A 15,988-nucleotide genomic window follows, 5' to 3' on the forward strand; every position below is an offset into this window, starting at 1 on the left:
AGCTTCCCTAAGCCTATTAACGTTAAACAGTTCTATATCCAAATAACTAAACAGTTATACTTTTTATTTTATACATTTTCCAACCCAATATTCATGATAACAATCCTTAGTGTTTACTTTAACTCAAATTTGACCTTATCTATTCAATACACAACATCCCTGTAATAATTAACATTTATACTAAACACTTTAAATACCAGTACTATCTATTTTCCCAATAGCCCTTTTGTCTCAGTTTCTCTCATGAGTGGCCTGATAATAAAAAGGTCAGTACCCCAATTCCTTTAAGTCATTATTCTCCCAACAAATATAATGTCATTTCAGCATGTCTTTTTTAGATACAGTTCACAGGTCATCAGACACAGTTGTCCCTCACTATTCAGCCGGTTAGGGTGGGTTTGAGCTCCACACCCACTTGTAGTGATATTCTCTCCCATGCCTTAAAGCATTCTGACGTCACCTTCTATGATAACTCCCTTATTCTACCGGTGATTTCTCAGACGAATTACAGATGAGGTATTTATCAACAAAACCCTTTGGAGTAACTTTCATCACTTTCTATATGCAGAATGAACAAAACACATTTGTGTATTTATCCAAAGACCATAACCCCAAGGAACTGATAGTTTTACCCATGAACCCATGTTATATCAAAATAAAAATTAAAATAAACCTATTCGAATAACTTATTCAATTTAAGGGTACAACTCTTCATAATTTTCCCAGGGACATAATAGATTTTCAAAGTAATTATACAGTTTGAATAGAGTCTGGTGTCTTTTATACATTTTATAAGTAAATCCCACCTGTTCCAACAATTTCTAGTAAAAGGTGATCAGTCTTTATGTACAGGATGTACAGGAAATGTACAGGAAATTCTTAGGATTCAGGGCATTTTGACACCATTAACATGTTTCCACTCCCCCTTTCTTTAGGAACAACTTAAATACAGTTTTCAAAAACATTACCAACCTTTTGCATACCCAATTTGAAACTGAATTGGAAAAAGCCCTTCCAATAAATCTACTAATGTATATTCATTCCCAGTACATGGTGCACTCACTAGTAAACCATAGCCAATAGCACACAGGGACTGGACTCACTTATCCAGAACTCTATTTAGTAGCCTTATCCAGATATTTTACATTTTAAAGCGTCTGACTTTAATTAACTGCTTTCCACAGGAATGCAGACTCCAATGATATTTTGACCAGAGAAGACTAAACCCTTTTTTGTTCCTGGAAAAGAAAGTATACATATCATTAATATTCACAATGTTACCTTTGAATCAGCAAATAGTTTTTATTCCATAAACGTCTTAACAGTTTTCAGAGAATGACGGTATAGAATGTCTAACAATTAAAATTCCATCTGTACTCTACTATATGTCGAGTCAAACGTGATCTAATACTTCTACTTGACCACATATAAACTGTAATCTCTATGAACCACTCATTGTTCGCTCAGAGACAATACACCGCCAAGTAAAAATTCCATTCTCACTAACCTCAAACCGATTAGTTGGTTGTTATTTTGACAAGGAAATAAACTCTCGTATATCGGCATTTCCTGCTACCGCACTAAGTTCTAGTGTCACCTTACACTAATTTTCCCCATATTCGCTATAACCATATTCAAAACAGGGAGCTATTTTCTAATTCGTTTTTAGATATTGGCAATAGTTCCACTAATCACCCGCACGTCTGCGAGGACGAGTGGAACCACATTTGTCTTTTATAGTAATGTATTCGCTGATGATAGAATGTTACCGGGTAATGGCGTCCCCCATTATCCAGTTTTTTCATATTCAATCCGAATTCGGTAGAACTAATGTGCGCGTCTTTTAGTGAATCCATGGCTTTCTTTTAAAAAATCCCTCAATGCTATGGTGAAACAATCCTTTTGTTTTCATGCCACTATTTATTTATTTATTTTCCTAAATACTCCCATGTATTATACACCTTTTATTTATTATTTTTCCGAGGTAGAGCTAATCTCCTTTCCAATTAATAATTCATTTGTCACATCACTTAATTTCTCTTATCAAAGCCTACTCTTTATAGTACAGACATTATTTCTGAATACTACAGAAGACTTAATGTCTTATTCTAGTACAGTACTTCAAATATCACTGTGTTTTTCCCTTTACGGATATCATTATTAATTCATTTTATCCGTTTGGTTTATTCTATTCTTATAGCTCTAATCAATTTTATGATTACATTTACATTACATTTAAGTCATTTAGCAGACTCTCTTATCCAGAGCGACTTACAAATTGGAAAGTTCATACATATTCATCCTGGTCCCCCCGTGGGAATTGAACCCTCAACCCAGGCGTTTGTAAGCACCATGCTCTACCAACTGAGCCACACAGGTCCACTGCCCGTTCCATTAAGATCTCTATCTAACGTCTTACTTTTACCTTTAGTTATTTATTTTGTCTATACTTTCTTACCTCTTCTCTATATTCTTATTGTTTCATTGTCTTTTATCCCATTTTACTGTTTAATTCCTGATTCACGGTTTTAGTGAAACCAACCTCTCATATTCTGGTCTCTGTCCTTCAGGCTATTTTTAGACCGTAGCTTCTGTAGACACAGAGTGATCGACGGCCTGTTTTTTCCTCTTCCTTTGTTACACCGTTCGTGAATCCTTAATCTGTCCTGAATTTCACTATTTATCACTATTTATCTTAACTAACCTAGATTCGTTTTTAACTTTATAGTACAATTTCATTTTATCAACGATTCTACTTTCTGTTTTGTTTCACACTTTTCTATCCGTATTTATACTATTCGGTTAACGCCTATTTAAGTATTTTTATTTATTATTTGTTTTGACACCTTTTTAGTAATTCTACTATGGTCGCTTATTACTTTATCACATCAGTGTTTTTATCCTTGATTACAACTTATTTTACTTCGATGTTTCTTAATTTCGTTCCCTCTATCTTAGTATTTAGAGGCACCCTTTCTTTACGTTCTACTCTGTCACAGGAAGGCTGCGCGCACCCTCTTCAGGACGCTCTGCCTACACGCACACAACCTGTCCTATCTTTCTTCCTAATGTTCTATCTTTACACAGATCCACTCATTTCTTACAACATTTTCATTCATCCTTTTATGTTTCATCCGTTCATTCAATCCCTTTGTTTTTACCTCAAAACAACTCAGTCTTTCTTCATTGACTTAATTCACTTCCTCCTACATAAGCCTAGACTTCTACAATATGACGAGACTACTGTCTAATCGGATCGGCTTGTCCTCATATCCTATTCAACCCCCAATACTTATCTTTTCTTCTATTATTAGAGTAGCATTGTGGCATGACCTACTGAATTACCAAACCCTGGTAGCTAGACAGAGCGGTTTTTTATTCGCAGGATTTCTTTTGCATTTGAACGCCGCACAATCGGGCCAACGTTTTTCCTGCACCTACTACTTCACTCATACAGTCCTCCTTTCAGAGCGGAAACTATGAATATTTATTTAACTACTGATTTATGTTTTGACCGTATAAGTTACTTTTGCAGTTGAACGCCGCACAATCGGGCTAACGTTTTCCTACAACCTACTGATTTATGCTTTGACTGTATAAGTTACTTTTGTAGTTGAACGCCGCACAATCGGGCTAACGTTTTCCTACAACCTACTGATTTATGCTTTGACCGTATAAGCTACTTTTGCAGTTGAACGTCGCACAATCGGGCTAACGTTTTCCTACAACCTACTGTTTTATGCTTTGACTGTATAAGCTACTTTTGCAGTTGAACGCCGCACAATCGGGCTAACGTTTTCCTACAACCTACTGTTTTATGCTTTGACTGTATAAGCTACTTTTGCAGTTGAACGCCGCACAATCGGGCTAACGTTTTCCTACAACCTACTGTTTTATGCTTTGACTGTATAAGCTACTTTTGCAGTTGAACGCCGCACAATCGGGCTAACGTTTTCCTACAACCTACTGTTTTATGCTTTGACTGTATAAGCTACTTTTGCAGTTGAACGCCGCACAATCGGGCTAACGTTTTCCTACAACCTACTGTTTTATGCTTTGACTGTATAAGCTACTTTTGCAGTTGAACGCCGCACAATCGGGCTAACGTTTTCCTACAACCTACTGTTTTATGCTTTGACTGTATAAGCTACTTTTGCAGTTGAACGCCGCACAATCGGGCTAACGTTTTCCTACAACCTACTGTTTTATGCTTTGACTGTATAAGCTACTTGTTGTAGCCCTGCGCCTGAGCCCAGCCGCTCAACTAGAGAGTACAAACAGTTGCGCCGATCAGCCCACACAAGGCTGCTCAAAATGAATGGTCCGACGAGAGGGGCAGTCCGAATCACACACACCCGACACGAGTCGCCCGCTCAGGTTGACTGAGGTGTGTTTACGCACATCCCAAAACAGATCCTGATACGGTCGAACCCGGCCAAGCAGAATCAGACGGAACAACTCCCCCAATCAAACCAGACACATGAACCTGTCTCGAGCAGTCCAACCAGAACAAATGCCCGCTCCCCCCAGCCAAACACCCGACACAATCAAAGTTCACAGTTCCAGTTCACTCAATCTCTAGACATGCGCATTCATACAAAACCCAAACTCACACATGCATGCACATTTATTTGAATTCAAAAGTTCTTTCGTTTTTATCGTTTTTAGGAAATTTGAGAGAGAGACCTACATGACATTCCTCCCGCTGAGACAGGACTCTGAAGCAATCTACACAAACATTTCAACTATTGTAAGAACTTGCTTACCGTATATAGTTGGGTGGCCACCTCTGTTTGTTTAGATTGTCCAAAGAACCCGTCAGCCAAGAACATCTCCGTCCCTGTCACTCCTGGACCAGCTCGCCAAATATGTCGTAGAAAATCACTTCAAATATAACTCTTACAAGAACTTTGTGAACTCAAATAAGATTTTTAATACAAATTGTATCACAATCTGGAATGTCCGCGGAACACACCCCGCGGCACACACACCGCGGAACACCCCCCCTTCCCAGAGCCTTAGCTCCTATATTTATACACACATAGCACTATGTCCATCCCTTATGCAAATGAAGTCTCCCTTCTCAAGTCATTCGCCACCACTATCCTCTAGTTCAAGCTTCCCGCTTGTTCACGCCCAATAACGCCCACATCTGCTCTCAGCTAGACTACAATGGTGGCCGGACCCTCCATCCTAGTGTGTCAGCATAATGTGTCAATGTACTCTTTGTTTTGTTTGCCTTTATTGGAATCAGCAGATTCAGCCCTATAGGCCTTCTTTTTAGAAGCAGCTGACTATGGATCCCTCTATCTTTAGTGTGTCAGCATAATGTGTCAATGTACTCTTTGTTCAGTTTGCCTTTATTGGAATCAGCAGATTCTGTACTATACGCCTTCTTTTTAGAAGGAGCTGACTATGGGTCCTTTTTATCATTAGTGTGTCAGGTCAGCAGACCATGTGTCTCCCCCTTTCATTAATGTGTCCAATTGTCTTAGGCATATTTCTCTGGTATGTGTCTTATTGGAATTGTCAGACTATATGTCTCTTCTACCATTAGCATCCAGTTGCCTTATGTTACTACTACAGTCCCAGCTTACGATCTTCTTTAATGTTGTGACCTGGGACCAGGGGCCCAATTGAATCATAGTTCCTTTCCTCACCTGTGGGAACCTGAGTGCCTTTGAGTTGGACCGGACTTACCATCTCTAAATCAAATCAAATCCAATGTTATTTGTCACAAGCGCCGAATACAACAGGTGTAGACCTTACGGTGAAATGCTAAATTACAAGCCTTTAACCAACAATGCAGTTCAAGGAATAGTTACGAAAATATTATGAAAACAAAAAAAATTATTCAAAAAGTAACACAATAATATAACAATAATGAGGCTATATACAGGGGGTACCAGTACCGAGTCAGGTTAGTTGAGGTAATTTGTACATGTAGGTAGGGGTAAAGTGACTACGCATAGATAATAAACAGCGAGTAGCAGCAGTGTTAAGACAAAGGGGGGTGGTAAATAGTCCGGATGGCCATTTGATTAATAGGTATTTACAGTTGAAGTCGGAAGTTTACATACACTTAGGTTGGAGTCATTAAAACTCGTTTTTCAACCACTCCACAAATTTCTTGTTAACAAACTATAGTTTTGGCAAATCGGTCAGGACATCTACTTTGTGCATGACTCAAGTAATTTTTCCAACAATTGTTTACAGACAGATTCTTTTACTTATAATTCACTGTATCACAATTCCAGTGGGTGAAAGTTTACACACTAAGTTGACTGCCTTTAAACAGCTTGGAAAATTCCAGAAATTATGTCATGGCTTTAGAAGCTTCTGATAGGCTAATTGACATCATTTGAGTCAATTGGAGGTGTACCTGTGGATGTATTTCAAGGCCTACCTTCAAACTCAGTGCCTCTTTGCTTGACATCATGGGAAAATCAAAAGAAATCAGTCAAGACCTCAGAAAAAAGATTGTAGACCTCCACAAGTCTGGTTCATCCTTGGCAGCATTTTCCTGAAGGTACCACGTTCATCTGTACAAACAATAGTACGCAAGTAAAAAGACCATGGGACCACACAGCCAACATACCGCTCAGGAAGGAGACGCGTTCTGTCTCCTAGAGATTAACCTACTTTGGTGCGAAAAGTGCAAATCAATAGGCCACTCAGCAAGGAAGAAGCCACTGCTCCAAAACTGCCATAAAAAAAGCCAGACTACGGTTTGCAACTGCACATGGGGACAAAGATCGTACTTTTTGGAGAAATGTCCTCTGGTCTGATGAAACAAAAATTGAACTGTTTTGCCGTAATGACCATTGTTATGTTTGGAGGGAAAAGGGGAGGCTTGCAAGCCAAAGAACACCATCCCAACCGTGAAGCACGGGGGTGGCAGCATCATGTTGTGGGGGTGCTTTGCTGCAGGAGGGAATGGTGCACTTCACAAAATAGATGGCATGACAAGAAAGGAAAATTATGTGGATATATTGAAGCAACATCTCAAGACATCAGTCAGGAAGTTAAAGCTTGGTCGCACATGGGTCTTCCAAATGAACAATGACCCTAAGCATACTTCCAAAGTTGTGGCAAAATGGCTTAAGGACAACAAAGTCAAGGTATTGGAGTGGCCATCACAAAGCCCTGACCTTAATCCTATAGAAAATGTGTGGGCAGAACTGATAAAGCGTGTGTGAGCAAGGAGGCCTACAAACCTGACTCAGTTACACCAGCTCTGTCAGGAGGAATGGGACAAAAATCACCCAAGCTTGTGGAAGGCTACCCGAAACGTTTGACCCACGTTAAACAATTTAAAGGCAATGCTTCCAAATACTAATTAAGTGTATGCAAACTTCTGACCCACTGGGAATGTGATGAAAGAAATAAAAGCTGAAATAAATCATTTTCTCTATTATTATTCTGACATTTCACTTTCTTAAAATAAAGTGGGGATCCTAACTGACCTAAGCAGGGAATTTTTGCTAGTATGTATTTGGCTAAGGTGTATGTAAACTTCTGACCTTAACTGTATATTCTGATATGTCCCTATGCTTTTCATTTTAGAAGTGTCACGTATGCTCCCTCTCAGGCCTCTAGGTCACCAGACTACTGATTATTACGCACACCTGTCACCATCGTCACGCGCACCAGCACTTATTGACACTGACACTCACCTGGATTCCATCACCTCCTTGATTACCTGCCCTATTTATGTCACTCCCTTTGGTTCCTTCCCAGGCGTTATTATTTCTGTATGTGTTTCATGTCGGTGCGCCGTTAGTGTTTCTTGTTGTGTATTATGTTCTGTTTATTTATTAAAATATTCACTCCCTGTACTTGCTTCCCGACTCTCAACGCACACCGTTACAAGAAGTCCAACTTTCACTCCCTCTCCAGGCTGTAACTTCATAGACACAATACTTCATAGGTTTTAGGTTTTATTTATTCGCACCGAAGAAAATAAGTGAAAGACAAAACAGTACAGATAAAAAACTGGTAAAATGGTGTGCATGGAGGGAAAGTTTACCTGGGATGTGACAGAATGATATGCCTTCATGGCTTTTGATTGAGCAGGCCTCTTATCAACGTTCCTCACACCCTGCACTTTTTAATAGTCCATCAAATGTGAAAAAAGCCATTTATGACTCTAATCCAGTCATTTGTCATACTCTTAGGATCTGGAAACCTGGATTTGCCTGAATCATGCTTTCCACCCTGCATTGGATGATATGGTGTTTTCACAGTGGAGGGAGAAGGGGCTCACAACAATTGGTAATTTATACATTGATAGTCAGTTAGCTTCATTTCAACAATTACAGGGAAATATTCCCGAACACCTCACCACTGTGTGAGAGGTGCAAGCAGGATGAGGGGACGTTGACCCACTTATTTTGGACATGTCCTAAGTTACATGCTTACTGGGCTCTCATTTTTGATGACTTATCTAAGGTCCAATTATCAAACCCTGCGGCACACCACAGGATATCTTGGCCCTGGTAGATAAACAGCCGTTTGCATGAACAAATTGTTCTCTATCATAAACATAACTATATAATCAATTATATATACAGTACCAGGCAAAAGTGTGGACACACCTACTCATTCAAGGGTTTTTCTTTATTTTTACTATTTTCTACATTGTAGAACAATAGTGAAGACATCAAAACTATGAAATAACACATTTTAACAAATCAAAATATATTTTATATTTGAGATTCTTCAAAGTAGCCACCCTTTGCCTTGATGACAGCTTTGCACACTCTTGGCATTCTCTCAACCAACTTCACCTGGAATGCTTTTCCAACAGTCTTGAAGGAGTTCCCACATATGCTGAGCACTTGTTGGCTGCTTTTCCTTCACTCTGCAGTCCAACTCATCCCAAACCATCTCAATTGGGTTGAGGTTGGGGGATTGCGGAGGCCAGGTCATCTGATGCAGCACTCCATCACTCTCCTTCTTGGTCAAATAGCCCTTACACAGCCTGGAGGTGTGTTGGGTCATTGTCCTGTTGAAAAACAAATGATAGTCCCACTAAGTGCAAACCAGATGGGATGGCGTGTCGCTGCATAATGCTGTGGTAGCCATGCTGGTTAAGTGTGCCTTGAATTCTAAAGAAATCACTGGCAGTGTCACCAGCAAAGCACCCCCACATCATCACATCTCCTCCATGCTTCACGGTGGGAACCACACACGCGGAGATCATCCATTCACCTACTCTGCATCTCACAAAGACACAGCGGTTGGAACCAAAAATCAAAAATTTGGAGTTTTCCACCGGTCTAATGTCCATTGCTCGTGTTTCTTGGCCCAACCAAGTTTCTTATTATTATTGGTGTCCTTTAGTAGTGGTTTCTTTGCAGCAATTTGACCATGAAGGCCTAATTCACGCAGTCTCCTCTGAAAAGTTGATGTTGAGATGTGTCTGTTACTTGAACTCTGTGAAGCATTTATTTGGTCTGCATTTTCTGAGGCTGGTAACTCTAAAGAACATATCCTCTGCATCAGAGGGAACTCTGGGTTTTCTTTTCCTGTCGTGGTCCTCATGAGAGAAAGTTTCATCATAGCGCTTGATGGTTTTTGCTATTGCACTTGAAGAAACTTTCAAAGTTCTTGAAATTTTCCGGATTGACTGACCTTCATGTCTTAAGGTAATGATGGGCTGTCATTTCTCTTTGTTTATTTGAGCTGTTCTGTCCATAATATGGACTTGGTCTTTTACCAAATAGGGCTATCTTTTGTATACCACCCCTACCTTGTCACAACACGACTGATTGGCTCAAACGCATTAAGGAAAGAAATTCCACAAAATAACTTTTAACAAGGCACACCTGTTAATTGAAATGCATTTGATTTGTTTAACACTTTTTTTGGTTACAACATGATTCCATATTAGTTATTTCATAGTTTTGCTGTCTTCACTATTATTCTACAATGTAGAAAATAGTCAAAATAAAGAAAAACCCTGGAATGAGTAGGGGTCTCCAAACTTTTGACTGGTACTGTATATATATATAGATATATATATATTTTAAATCCTGCTTATCTTAATTTCCATAATTAACAAATAATATTCGTAGTAATGTAGGCAATTCATGCAAAGGTTTGTTACCTCTAATCAGGATTGCCATTACAAAAATTGCATTTTTGGCAAGCAATTATTATTTTAGCAAACAATTATTGTGATTCATCCTATATTGTCCCTAACATCTTTACTCCCTAGCAACAGTTGTGGGATACACACACACACACACACACTCAACCCTTTACCCACACAAACAACCATAAACTCAGATGCTCAACAGTTGTTCCATTCCAGAGCCCATTTAAAGAAAGGACTTGATTTACGAATGCATATACAGTTGCAGCTGTTTGAGAAGGCATGCAAAATTGAGCAAAAACTTGCAAAAATTGGGAGTTTTGATTAACCGTCGTCAAGTCCTAGGTGATGGAAATCAGATTCACCCTCTTCCTTTGAAACACACGCTGGTCCCCCGTTGTGACCATTTTCCCAAGCATCTCTGTGCAGTCAGACCTTTGATTATTTTGTTCCACCAGGGCCACAATAATATGCCCCCTCTCTGTCTGAGTGTGACCCCCTCACCATGGGTTAATGCAGCTAGTGTTGCCAGCCCTGGCACTACCTGGGTGGGGGCACCCCACCAGAATCCCCACAGTCTAGGTACAAGGTTGTCAAGTTTCTCATTAGCAGCTTTGAGAATTTCTGTGAGTCAAAAGTAGGCACTGAGTGCGACTTCTACAAAGACCACCACACCTATAAAGAAAGTCCGTTCCAGTGTTTGCCAGTTTACATTGTTCTGGAATGAGTTCAAGAAGTGGAACAATACTGAAGTAGATGTGAGATGTGCTATTCTACAGAATGGATAAGGAGACAATCTTCTCAAAACATAATGATTCTCGAAGACAATGTGAGCAGTGAGTGACTATTTTACTGTACTCCAAAGCACTTGTTTAGTTCGCATTACACAGACTGCACCTTATCCCTAGGATTTCATTAATTGATTTCATATATTACCTTCACAGTTCACCAACAGATCTCCTTGGAAAACCGAGTTTGTACAAAAGGAAGAGAAATACCTCACTTTTTGATGTGATTTTACCTGAACAATGATGCCTCACACTTTATAAAACAACCCTACACACACAATGTCTGTGTGGGGAGAGTGGTGGAAGAGGAGCTGTTTATGAAGAGGAGCAGTACTGGAGATATCTTCATCACATGTGCTGTAGAGCTGGTAGTAAAGAATAAAGATATTGTGACATCACAGCACAGCCTCAGTATCCCCATAGATGTTGAGGAAGACTAGATCCTATAAATTGCTCAGACATTTTAACATGACAATACTCTATTACTGTATTACAAGAGTGATAAATTACTATTGGACATATTTCAATATTTTATTTATTTCAGTTGTAAATCCTCCTGGAACCACCATTTCCTCCCCAGCTTTCAGTTCAATCCCTCCTGGATAGGAGATGGCAGTCAGCAATACAACAACCGAAGGAGAAGGTGAGTAACATTTGTTTACAGTGTATGATTCTGTTGCTAGTAAATGTACAGGTATTTATTAGTTCCTAAACTGTCTCAACTCCTTAGCTCTTAGTATTTTGATGGTCACTCTTAGTAAGGCCATTTTTCAGTCTGCGTCCTTTTATTCATTCTGCTATCTGGGTCTGTGCTGTGTGTCCTCCGACGCAAGCGTGGTGCATGCCTTCAGATAGGCCTACTCATATCCCACTGATATTTTGTTCCAAAGGCTACTTTAAATTATTTTCAGAATTGCCAAATTATCTCTCGAAGGGTTTCAAGGCAGGCCTGCAAATACTGGTTAAGAATAGTTTATTTATTTTAAACTACCATTATGTTTCCAATATTTATGCACATCAATAACACAGAGTGTACAAAACCTTAGGAACACCTTCCTAATATTGAGTTGCACCCCCTTTTGCCCTCAGAACAACCTCATTTCGTCAGGGCATGGATTCTACAAGGTGTCGAAAGCGTTCCACAGGGTTGCTGGCCCATGTTGACTTCAATGCCTCCCACAGTTGTGTCAAGTTGGCTGGTACTGGATCTCTATCCCGAATGGCTTGTTCCATCAACATCCCACAGATACTCAATTGGATTGAGATCTGGTGACTGGGCAGGCCACAGCAGTAAGCTGAATTCACTGTCATGTTTGTGGGACCATTGCTGGACAATCCTTGCCTTGTGGCATAGGGCATTATAGCCTTGTGGCATGGGGCATTATCCTGTTGAAAAATGAATTTGCAGATGGATACACTGCTGCCATGAAGGGATGCACCTGATTGGCAATAATGTTCAGACAACCTGTGACATTCAAACGTTGCTCCACCTTTATCAAGGTGCCCAATGTGTGCCATAAAACATACCCCAAACCATCACACCACCAGCAGCCAACAATGTTGACACACAGCATGATGAATGAATGCATGTACTCATGTGGTTTTCTCCCAGTAGTGTGAAGCAGGAACCAGGATTCATCAGACCAGACAATGTTTTTCCAATTCTCCTGTGTCCAGTGTTTTTGTTCCTTAGCCCACTGCAATTGCAGTTTCTTGTTTGTTTTTTTGCTGAAAGAAGTGATACTCTCTAAGGTCGTCGGCTGTCATACTCCATTAGTGTCAAGCTACAACGAGTTGTGCATTCCTTTATGGGACTTTGGGCACCAATGTTGTACTGGACTGTCAGTTGACTAACTGTAGCCCGTCTGTTGCTCTGCACAATTCGTGTCAGGCTCCTTTGTCCTCTTTCATCAATTACCTGTTTTAACCACTGGGATGCCGTTGGCCGGATGTCCTTTGGGTGGTAGACCCTTCTTGATACACATAGGAAACTGTTGAGCGTGTAGAACCCAGCAGCGTTGCAGTTCTTGACACACTCAACCTGGTGTGCCTGGCACCTACTACCATACACCGTTCAAAGGCACTTCAATATTTTGTCTTGCCCATTCACCCTCTGAATGGCACACACACACACTGTCACGTTCTGACCTTAGGTCCTTTGTTATGTCTTTATTTTAGTTTGGTCAGGGCGTGAGTTGGGGTGGGCATTCTATGTTTTTTTTTCTATGTTTTGTTCTATTGTCCTTTTCTATTTGTTTGGCCTAGTATGGTTCTCAATCAGAGGCAGGTGTCAGTCGTTGTCTCTGATTGGGAGCCATATTTAGGTAGCCTGTTTGTCATTGTGTTTTGGTGGGTGATTATATTTTCTGTGCTGGTTTTTGTTTCACCGTACAGGAGTGTTCGTTTGTCGGTTTATTGTTTTTGTTCAGTGTTCATTTATTCGTATTAAAACAATATGGACACTTACCACGTTGCGCATTGGTCCTCTTCTTCTTCCAACCACGACAAGCGTTACACACACAATCCATGTCTCAATTGTCTCAAGGCTTAAAAATGATTATTTAAGCTGTCTCCTCCCCTTCATCTACACTGATTGAAGTGGATTTAACAGGTGACATCAATAAGGGATCATAGCCTTCACCTGGATTCACCTGCTCAGTCTACAGTATGTCATGGAAGAAAGTTTTGTACACTCAGTGTATATCCGTCTGAATGTACTGCATTGTCTCGACAGAAGCCCACCTGCGCAGGAAGACAACACCCCACCTTGTGTCTGTGAGTATGAGGGCTGACTAAACCACTACTGCCTTTCTTTGATCAGTGTTTTATTTTCAATCATTCTCTCATTTGAAACAGATTCTGTCAACACAAGACCAAGGGACAGTGGTGGAAAAAGTACTAAAAAGTCATACTTCAAAGTAAAGATACCTTCATAGAAAATGATACAGTGTCACGCCCTGACCTTAGAGAGCCGTTTTATTTCTCTATTTGGTTAGGTCAGGGTGTGATTTGGGGTGGGCATTCTATGTTGTCTATTTCTTTGTTTTTGGCCGAGTATGGTTCCCAATCAGAGGCAGCTGTCTATCGTTGTCTCTGATTGGGAATCATACTTAGGCAGCCCTTTTTCCCACTTTCTGTTGTGGGATCTTGTTTTTGTTTGTTGCTGGTTTAGCGCTACATTACTTTACGTGTCGTTTATCTTTCTTGTTTTTTTAGTGTTCATTTAATAAATTCAAAATGTACGCTTACCACGCTGCACCTTGGTCTCATTCCGACGACAGCCGTAACATACAGGTAAAAGTGAAAGTCACCCAGTAAAATACTACTTGAGTAAAAGTCGAAAAGTATTTGGTTTTAAATGTACTTAAGCATCAAAAGTAAATAGAATTGCTAAAAAGTACTTAAGTATCAAAAGTAAAAGTATGAATAATTTCAAATTATATTATGCCAACCAGACAGCATAACTTTCTTATTTTTTGTTTTTTATTTACAAATAGCCAGGGGTACACTACAACCATCTGACATTAATTTACAAACAAAGCATGTGTTTAGTGAGTCTGCCAGATCAGAGGCAGTAGGGATGACCAGGGATGTTCTCTTAATAAGTGTGTGAATTGGACCATTTTCCTGTCAAAATCTAACAAGTACTTTTGGGTGTCAGGGTAAATGTATGAAGTAAAAAGTACATTATTTTCTTTAGGAATGTAGTAAAATAAAAGTTGGCAAAAATATAAATAGGAAAGTACAGATACTCCCATAAACGACTTAAGTACTACTTTAAAGTATTTTTACTTAAGTACTTTACACCACTGCCAAGGGATGAGGTGAGTTGGATTGAATAAGTGCAGTGTGAAGTAGGCTAATATGCACTTGACTTCCACTCTCAATAATACGGTTTGAACTTTGAATTTTACTCCCCATGCCACATACATTGATCAGATCACAAAATCTAGCAATATACTGCCAATGGCAACCCCAGCTGCACATAGCTCAAAGTGACTTGCGTTCTCTCTTACAGGAAAAGGACACAAGTCTGCAATATGCTACAGCGACATCTACCAGTGACCAAGCAAGTCTGCATTATACTACTGTGACATTTACTGGTAACCAAGCTGGACCTGGGTGCACCAAGATCAAGTTTGCAATGACTGGAGACTACGCCCTCTTAGCAGAATAATAGAAGGAAGACAGTCTGTTTTGAAGAAAAGTTTTGTTTTTCTCATAGTTAACTTACAGTATGTGCCTTACCTTCTACCTGTTGATACACTTAAAAAAATAATTCACCCTGCTTGATTTACATATCTTCGACTCTGAACACCATGTCTTCCTGTAGTCTGTAAACATCAGTTCCTCTCAGATTAATGGCATTCTCTTACTGGGCTATAAATAGATGTGCAGAGGTTTTAGGATAAGATTAATTTCAACAGGTATACTTGATAAATGTGTAAATGAACAGCTTTCTTGATTTATAAGTCAATATGTCATTTATACGTCATGTGTAAAATGAGATAAAACTACAGAGATAAAAATTGTTTTTTATATTGATTCCGTTTCTCTGTATTGCAGAACATTCTTAATAAACCACTTCACTAACTGTGAGAGGAAAGCAATACAAAAGGACTCTTGATTTGCAAGCTAACATGGAGGTTCTGTTTGGAACTCATTCTTCACCCATGCATTTTCCCATTATTTATGTGCAAAGCTTTAACTAGAGGCAAATTAAACCCAAATTAGAATTGCATTAATGCAATCACATTTCAAGTAGATCATTCACAGTGGAATCCTTTAAAAATGATTTCCAATTACAAATGGTTCCTGCTAGTTACAGTAGGCCTGATTCGGCCCAAAGTAATCTCAGAAACACGGAACCAAATGTCACATTTACATAACTCTCATATCCCGTATGCTCCTGACAGACGTATCATTTTTGTCACAGACGTTAGGAGAGACTATGTCACACCCTGATCTGTTTCACCTTGTGCTTGTCTCCACCCCCCTCAAGTGGTTGAGCAGAGATGTGAGCCCTCGTTCCTTGTAGAGGATCAGCAGTATTTGTTCTACGTGGATTCTGAATACAAGGAGCTTGGCCACACAAACACCA

General features: G+C 39.7%; 1 long non-coding RNA gene across 1 annotated transcript; it reads left to right on the forward strand.

Moving 5' to 3' along the window:
- Positions 1-13,232: 13,232 nt before the first annotated feature.
- LOC139552248 (uncharacterized) lies at positions 13,233-15,504 on the forward strand. The gene is made up of 2 exons (XR_011670402.1): positions 13,233-13,662; positions 14,906-15,504. It is a non-coding gene; the product is annotated as an uncharacterized lncRNA (long non-coding RNA).
- Positions 15,505-15,988: the final 484 nt, after the last annotated feature.

This window comes from Salvelinus alpinus, chromosome 24 (assembly GCF_045679555.1).
Source record: "Salvelinus alpinus chromosome 24, SLU_Salpinus.1, whole genome shotgun sequence".
Classification (NCBI taxonomy): Eukaryota; Metazoa; Chordata; class Actinopteri; order Salmoniformes; family Salmonidae; genus Salvelinus; species Salvelinus alpinus.